Genomic DNA, 9,998 nt, shown 5'->3' with positions numbered 1-9,998 from the left:
AAAAAATGCTTCCACCCCCCCCCCTTCTCAGCCCCACCCACCCTCCAATTTTTTTGTAAAATAAATTAATATTTTTGAAAATTAAAAATTAATATAATTTTTTTTATTTTTTAGCACAATTAAGAATTTTGAGTAGAAGTGAAAAGTGAGTGATCTATTATGGGTCTACATGGATACTCATATTTTACCCATTTTGACCATATTTGTAGGGACGCTTAAAATAGCTTGAAGCTCATATTTATCCAATTAAAATATGAGTGATCTAAGTCATTAAATATGGGTTAAATGGACTCATTTCATTAATATGAGCTGAAATTGCCACCTCTAAATATTTTCATGTTGGTGGATATGGAATGTGGTTGGCGTCGAGAAAGGTATTTGCACCATTAGCGCATGGATGAGTTCAAAGTTGAGTTCAAACGATATTTCTTTCCAAACAATGCCTTGTATGAATCAAGGCACAAAGTTAGGGTGTTGAAGCAGATAGAGAGTATACATAACTATGTCAAGAAGTTCACCATTCTTATGCTTCAAATTCGCAACTTTACCAGCAATGACTCATTGTTTCACTTCATGGATGAGTTGTAGAATTGGGCTAAGCATGAGTTATAATGCTGGGAAGTCGCAGATATAGACCAAGCCAAAATAAAGGCCGAGTCTTTAATAGACTTCATGCATGAAAATCACGATAAAGGCAAATGCATATGTTAAAAGGTAGCAATGTCAAAGGTGAGGAGACCGTGGAAAAAGCAAAGGGACCTACCAACAATACTCCAAGACTCAAGATGAGATGAAAATAAGTCTGGCGACAAGAAATTAAATGATTGTCATGACAATGTCGAATAGAAGGCACATGTCAAGAAAAAAGGGGGCTATATATGTTGAGGGTTGCACGACTTCAAAAATTGTCATGACTTAAAGAACCTCAATGCAATGGTTCACGGAAGAAAGGACCTGGCGCATTGAGAGTTTGGGAATCTAATTGAGTATTTGCAACAAGGAAACATGATGGTGTTTGAGTATGACATTTGGCTTACCAAATTGTTCTGGTATGCTAGTTTCCTGATACCAAATGAGGAAGAGTGCATCAATAGGTTTATATAAAATTTAAACCCATGTTTGCGTAAAGCCATGTCATCACACATCAATGACTAAGACTATAACCAGATTGGCAGTACGTCTAGATAGGTGGATACTTTTTGATAAGTTTGTCAGAACTTCTAGGAACTTAAGAAACAAGGCTCGTACTTCAAAGAATATTTTAGTGGTTCTTTCAGTTGTGACAAGGATATGTCTAGCAAGTGGATTTCTTAGCATTAATAGTCAATTGCCTACTCATACTTCGGTACTACTCTGGCGAGACAGGTTTAGAATGACATAGGACAAACTTTAAATGTAAGGGTAGTATAAGGCAACTATCACAATAGTGGACCACTTGTAATACTTGTGGGAGGTGTCATCTTGACAAGTGCATTGACAAAATGTATGTTACCTTTGGGAACTTCTTGGGCACATCCAGAGATATTATCCAGGATTACAATAAGGACACATTGGCACACCAGCACGACAAGGAGTTAGTAACAATGATCTTTGCCTTTAAAATTTGGTATGGGTATCTTTATATTGAGCCATTTGAGATTTACATAGACCATAAAAGTATCTAGTTGCATCTTCATTGAAAAAGAATTAAACCTGATAAAACACAGATGACTTGAATTGTTAAAAGGTTATGACTGCACTTTCTTATATCACTAGGGAGAGGCAAGTATGGTGGTCGACGCCTTCAGTAGAAAGTCAATTGGTAGTTGAGCTAACTTGGGAGTAGAAAAAAGACTGATATAATGACTAAATAGGCCAAGAGTTAGCGATCCAAGGATTTCAATTTGAGGGAGAAAATGGTGGATAGGTACTCGCTTACACAATAGAACGATCATCATTGACAGAATAAGTTAAGGATAAACAATATGATGACATATACTGAAGGCAAACTCAAAGGTGTTCAAAATGGTGAAATAACTTTTTTCACTCAAGAGATGATAGTATGTTAAGAATGAATGGTTGATTATCCATTCCCATTGTAGAAGAGTTGAGAAATTTCATCATCGAAGCAACACACTACTACCACGATCTGAAAGAACTCTATTGGTGGAAGAATATGAAAAAGCATGTGGAAAAGTTTATTGTTAAGTGCTTAGATTTCCAAGAAGTTAGAGTTGAGCATCAAAAACCGTGAGGACTTGCACATAACACCAAAATGGAAGTTAGAATGCATCAATATTGTCTTTGTGGTTGGATTCCTACACATATACAGAAGCATAACTTTGTTTAGGTAGTTGTAGATAGGCTCACTAAGTTAGCACATTTTCCACCAATCAAGATGACATATACTGCAGTACAATTTTCTTAACTATACATAAAAAGATTATCTAGTTACATGGGGTTCTAGTATCTATCATCTCGATCCAGGAGACTTAATTCACTTCTAACTTATGGAAAGTATATCAAAAGGCACTTGGGATAAAAGTCAACTTGAGTACAACATTTTATCTGCAAATTAAATCGATGCTCAATCCGAAAGAATTATTCAAATTCTTGAGGACATGTCGATGGCACGTGTCTAAGATTTTGGAGGTAATTAGTATAATCATTTGTCACTAGTTGACTTTTCTCATAAATAACTACCGCCCAAGTGTCGAGATGGAGCCATTCGAACCCTTATACATACAAAGGTGTAGATTATCAATATATGATTTGAAGCTGACAAAATGGGGCTCTTGGGTCCATACTTGGTTCAAGAAGACACAGAGAAAGTAAAAAATAATCGAATAGAGGCTCAAGACTGCCCAAAGTCATTGAAAGTCCTATTCCAACAACAGAATCTGAGAGCTCGAGTTTATGGTAAACGATCAGGTGTTCCTATAAGTGTCATCCATGAAAGGCGTGATGAGATTTAGGAAGAACAAAAACTTAATTCAAGGTTCATATGACCATATGGAATCGTAAACCGAATGAATATGGTGGCTTACCAAATCACTTTGTTACCAGAGTTATCTTATGTACATATGGTATTTCATGTTTCGATATTGCATAAATGTGTGCGTGATTCAACCCATATCATTCCTACCCAGTCCATTCAAGTAGACGAAAATCTAAATTGTGAAAATGATCTTGTTTAATTTCTGTTATGGATTACCAAGTAAGAAAGTTAATGTCCAAAAAAATTCTTTTAGTGAAGATGTTATGGATATACCACCCAATTGAGGAAGAACCATGCATAGGAAATTGCAAGGGCAGAGCTACAACCGACGAATGATGGTCAGCTGAACACCATTGGTTAGATATTAGCGTATATAGATAAAATATTCTTTATTATGTGGATACATGAATAAATGAACAATACTCTTAATCACAGCAAAGGCTTGTGATCCAGTGGTAAGCATGCTCATTTAAGAGCCTAACGTCCCTGATTTGATTTCTGCTTGCTGCATTTTAGCAAATTCTTTTTTTTAAGAAAAAAAAGGAAAGAAACAGAAATAGTTCTAGAGTATCTTTCTATTTCTAGCCTTAAATTGAATTACACTTCATTCAATGAATTTATTAAACTAAGAATTAAGATTTTATTGTTTTCTTAATATTTTCGATCTATATTAAATAAATTGTTAGATTAACACCATCCTATGATATTACATTTAAAGATAAACTTAAAAGTCACTTTCCACTATTATTCTTTTGATTATTTCTAAATTATTCTTTTAGAAAACGTAAAATATTTAAGAATCTCATTTAAAATAAGAAGATATATATGGGGGAAAAGATTCAACAATTCTCTTGAACTATAAAATTTTTTTGCTTATTTTAAATTATGAACTAGAGGGAGTGTATTCAACTAGTAGCTAAAAATATTTTTCTTGAGTTTTCTCTGTTAATTTTGATTTATACCATTGATAGTTTTATAATTTAAATTTTTGTATGATTTACCTACATGATATCTAATTTAATTTTTAATTTAGATGCATCCATTCATCAGTAAAAATAATAAGTTTGTGCACCCACTTCACTAAAAAAAATTCACTCTTTTAAAGTTTGAACACTCTTGACGAAATTCCTGGCTCCGTCACTGGGAGATTGAGGTGGACATGATAACCAAATATCCATATCTCTTTTTTATTTATTTATTTATTTTTAAAAATTGTAAGATTGTATTCTTCAGCATTAAGGGTATGTTGGCCACCACCATCATAAAAGCCAATTACAACCTTCTTAATTGGTATATATATATATTCCGAATATTTATCAGGTTAATTATAGAAAAAGGAAAACGGTTGAAAAATAGGTAAAAGGAAGACTTATTATGAAGAAGGAGGTGATTTCAGAAGCAAAAATAATTTTATTGCAAGTAATTTTACTTCTTTCTATTCAATCTTGATCAACTCAAAATCTCTTCTAAATAATCCCAATTTTTAGATATGAAATTCTCTCAATATTTTGAGTCTATTGATATATACTTTTCTTGAAACGATTCACATTTACAGTACATCAAATTTTTAAATCAAACTTTAAAACTTTTGCGACCGATTGATCATGGAAGAAGAAGGAAGAGAGACTAAAGCAACAACGAAAAAAGGAAGAAGGAGGAGGAGGAAGGAAGAATAAGTCATTAATGGCTAAACTGGAATGAAAAAGAAGAAGTGATATGTTTGAATGGCCGATTTGGGTAATTTTAACAAAGTTGAGCCAATTTTCTTGTAAGTAAGATGGCCAAGCGACCATTTTACGGAATTATCCCACACATGACTAGTAATTTGGATTTTTAAGGGACTTACAAGCTAAAAGCCATAAATTGGAAACACCCAACTTTTAATTGTTGTTTTGATACTTTTTTAGTTTGCCTAAAAAAGTACTTAAAAACATTTTTTTTGTCCTTTCCAAACACTTTGAAAACTAAAACAAAAAAAATTACAAGGCAAAAATTACTTAAAATAAGTCAATCCGAACACTACTAAGAGGGTGTTTGGATTGACTTAAAAGTTGGTCAAACCTACTTTTAAATCAATTTTAACTTCTGGAAATATTTGACAAATATAAAAATAACTTAAACTAAGTAAAAAAAATGACTTAAAATAAGTTAGGAAGTGTTTGGCAAGGTTAAAAATAACTTAAAATAAGTTTAAAATGACTTAAATCCTATATCTATATCTATATCTATCTATACTACCTTAAAAACATGAACTCTCAAACTGAAATGTTGAATTACTATAATACCCCCAATTAAAAATACTCAATTTATCTTAATTATTTATTTAATTGATTATATTATTAAAAGTAGATACCTTTTCACATTATAGGGTTGTGACTTTTCCGATGAGTTGTGACTTTTTCGAAGAGTTGTGACTTTTTTGACAGGCTGTGAAATTTCCGATGAGTTGTGACTTTTCCGAAGGATTATATTTTTTCAAAGGGTTTTGACTTTGCCAAATGGTTGTGCCTTTTTTTATGAGTTGTGACTTTTTCGATGAGCAATGTCTTTTTTGAAGCTTTGCGACTTTTTTGATAAGACACAATTAGCACCTATTCATACTACTATTTGTTAACTATAAATAGAGGGGCTTTCTCTCACTTTTAAACTACGGTTTTTTTAGGTTTTCAACTCTTCTTTTTCTTAAAAAATCTCAAGAGTTATTTGCAATAGTTGATTAAGTTCGAAATTCAATGAAATACGAGGTACCACATAAGAAAGAGTTGGTGAACAAATTGTAGCAAATCATTCATCAATTCATGCTTACATTTTCCTCTTATCATTTTCATCACATACATACTTCAATATTATTTTAAAATTTTAGAACAGTTATAAACTTTTAATTAACCTACATATTTTTTTTATTAAAAAAGACTAATTTCCTATAAATAGTCACAACAATTTCAACCTTCATGTTTCTTCGGTCATAAATCACAGTCATTCACTCCTTATAAATTCTTGAGGATCACTTTTCTATGACAATTTGAGATCATTTAAAATTTTCATAAATGATTTATCACCAATCTATTGATATGTTTCGCCGAAGTTCTTAGCATTGAAATTTGGGTATTAATTTTCTATTAAAATAGAAAAGAAGAAAACAGAGAAATGTTCAATTAGCTATGACCTTTGCTTCACACAGAAAACTTATATATACAGTGCGCGGAGATTTTCATTTCTTTTTCTTGTTTTCTTTCTTTAATTAATTTCTTTTGTGTTTTAATTTGAGAGAGAATATAATAATTAGTGTTCACATAATGAGTAAACAGTGATGAATACACACACTGTGGATTATTTTTCTAATAAAATTCATAGATCAAGTTGTGGGAGAGACAATAATAATAAACAAATACGAAAAGACACTGTAGAATTTTTGCATTGTAATAGATTAGTCTTGTGAATTGAATTCTGTGTGAGTAGGATGATAGATGGTTAGTAAGAGACGCAGTTAGTCCCATATCTATGTTACTTTGTAATGTTCCTTTTTGGTTATGAATGAAAATCGAAGTTAACCAAAAAAAAAACGAAAATGGCACATGATTGGGGTAAGATATTTCTTCTTTCTTTTTCCTTTTTTTATTCTTTTACCCTCAAACGAAGGAGTTTCTTTCTAATTTTGCTAAAATAGCGGGCATCAAGGTAGCCCATTGAATTATTAGTTTTGATGTTAAATCCACTATTTCAAAAATAGATTTTCACTTTAACTTATAATATGATAATATTGCCATGATAATTTTTAAAAAAAAATAGATATGTAAGTAAAAATGAACTAAGAGAGTAAAGCGTTGGTGGCAAGAGATTTCAATCAAATGAAACACTAGAGTGAATATAGCATGAATGTATATTTTCGTCTTCCTTTTTTATTGGCTATGAATTGATACATATATTGTTTCTTTTTTTATATTCATATTGAGTATGAAAAATTTTAAGTATGAATTTCCTGTATGTTGTGTTCATTTTAAACTGAGAAAATGTTAAGTCACAAGATACACTTCTTGCGCTAACTATATAAAAATAGATAAGAAAATAGTGATTGATCATAAAATGATCCTAAATCAAATTAAAGATTCTATAAAAAATACTTTAAATTTTATTCATGTATTAATTTTTTTAATTTAAAAGGCTTAATATTTTATATCACGATACAACTTCTATAAGATACTAAATATTTTCATTAGACGACAACTATTATATGTATGCAGCAGAAAAAAGGAGAATAATACAATTCCACAAAGATAAAGTAGAAACTTAAAGAAATGATTTTTTTAACCATAGGTGATGTTATATATCATATCATATCATCACATATTATTGGGAAGCTTCTAACCTCAAAGTTGGATTACCATTTTACCCTTATCTTACCCCTAAAATAAATTAAATATTAATATCTATTTAATTAATTAAAGATTAAGTAATAGTTATATTTAAATTCATGCATCAAACAAGATTTTAATGCAATCATCACTACAACAAAATTGATTATCAGGGATAAATGATTTCGTCACTTATAACTCACATTTCGTCACAAAAGATCTTTTGTGACAAAAAAAAATCATCAACCAGTTGTCACAAAAGGTGTGTCTCTAAATGTATACAGAGATGATTTAGTGCTTCGTCGCTAAAAAAATTATATTAACTACAAAATAAAAAATTGTCCCCAAATGAGTAGCATTTGTGATAAATTTGTTTGTCATAAAAACTGATTTTTTTGTAGTTCCTAGTATGATTTTGTCACTAAAAAGGTTATTAACAGCGACAAAACTACATAGTCATTAATTATTTAGTTCAATTAGTGACGACACCAATTGTCTCTAAAGTTATATGTATTTCGTGATTGAAGAAATATAATTTCGTCACTAATGATTGTTTTTACATACAAAAAAGTTTCGTCTTTAAATGTATAAATTAGTGACAAATTTATTATTATAAAAAGTACTAACAATTTCGTAGTTAAATCTATCATCTTGTCACCAAAAGTAATGTTTTTACCACAACATAGAATCGTCACTATAAATTGTTATGATTAGTGACAAATATTTTTGTCAGTAGATGTAGTCAACTTATGACAAACTAATTTATTTTGTGAAAATATTTGTCTTGAAAAGTTTAACTTAGTTGTTGCTCAAAGTTAATCCTATAGAGATAATTTTGTCACTAATTACAAATATTTATTTATTTCATATTGATATTACTTTAAAATTAGAATTGCATAAATTAAGAATAAATTAATAAAACATGTCATATAATAAAAAAACATTCATGATTATACAATTAAGAACAACTAAATACTAAGTAATATTTAATTACAAGCTTCTTCATTTAAAGTAAAACATGTCCAACAAGAAGAAAATCTAATTGAAATATACTAAAATATTACTTCTAAGTAGTTGCAAAGGTCTCTTTACCACTTTCTTTACCTTGCCTTGTACCACCCCAACCTTCATCACCCGACATCTAAAAAAATTGTATGATAACTAACATGTACAAATAATGAAGTTCTCTAGATTATTGTCCTCGCCAATTATTTACTTCTATCGTACAAATCTTCTCACAAAAAATTCCCTGCAATAGGACCAATCCCACAAAAGAGAATCTGATGACTATCCATGCAATTAGTTTTTGAAGGACTGCAACCAAAAAGACCTATTGTTTTGTCAAAAAAAAAGTAGCAAATTTAAGCACAATACCTCTATAGGAGATATGACATTCCTAAATGGATCCAATGGTGCATTTTCCCCATAAAGCAAATAGTTGTCATAAGTAAGTGACTTTGCAGAATCTGGTGCTTGAGGCAAATCTCTAGAAGACACTTCTGATACTTCAGCACTCTTGGCTACAGGAGATGAAGTAGGAAGTTCATCCTAGCTCAAGTCATCATAATGACATGCTTCTCTTGTATTGCAAGTGTCCTGAAGTAAGTTCAAACTAGTATTTTTCTTTTCTACGCAATTTCAAGAGAAGTTGTCATCAAATCAGCTGGAGAAATCTTCTGAGCTCTATTTTTTGGTAAGTTCACAGTCAACCTCTTGATATGTTCCTGTTTCCGATCAACATCTTCAGTTGTGGAATATTACCAAACAATCAAATAAAGTTCCAGTAGGTCATGAATGACCATTCAACACAAGAAATAATAGCAACACTCCAGCAGAAGTTGATCACATATGTCACTGTCAAAATGGTTTACCAGCAACACTAAAATTGTTAAATCTCCAAAAATTTCACTAAAATCATGCCATCGTTCACTAATACAGTAACCCTATGATTACATATTGCTAGCAAAACACAATTACATTGAGTAGGTAAATGCTCATTATATGATCTCAAATATTGCATCAGTTTAGAATAAAAGTTTGTAAACAAACAATTTAGACTTCAGAACACTCATTTCTAGTCTAGTCAGACAAGATTTTCCAAATACCTATAAATACAAGTCACTTGGCTCCGCAGAACAGTCAAATCTGAAAAAATGGACTAAGAGAAAGATATTGTAATAAGGCAATGACTAATACGTTTTCAATCTTTAACTACGAATAATGAAACCTAATGAAGTAATAATTCAGAAAGATGAGAGAGAGGTAAAGAGAGGAAACATGTTAACAGACGATAACTCAAGAAAAGAGGCATCAAGTAGCCATATAGTGCAACACCCTACATATATTAGCATTAGAAAGTAGAGAATGACACAACAAATGAAGTAGAGTAGAAGAATAACAAAGTTATAGATTATAAGAAGAGACAAGCACCAGGAATCATCATAAATTGTAGGTTCACCCCACCCCCCCACACTTTTATTTAATTTTCACAACGACAGGACATGTATATTAAATTACCCTAACATTTTTTACCGAACTTCATTACTCCCGTCCTAATTTGATATAAAAAAGTATGACAAAATGCAGGCATGTAAGTTCTTAGAGTTAAAGTTGCATGACGTGGTTCAGATTCACCAACTCTAAGTTACACCTAATCAATGAAGTAGTTA

The sequence above is a fragment of the Solanum tuberosum genome, unplaced genomic scaffold (genome assembly GCF_000226075.1).
Source record: "Solanum tuberosum cultivar DM 1-3 516 R44 unplaced genomic scaffold, SolTub_3.0 scf00391, whole genome shotgun sequence".
Classification (NCBI taxonomy): Eukaryota; Viridiplantae; Streptophyta; class Magnoliopsida; order Solanales; family Solanaceae; genus Solanum; species Solanum tuberosum.
The sequence above is the reverse complement of the archived record's forward strand: the minus strand, read 5'-3'. Positions refer to the sequence as shown.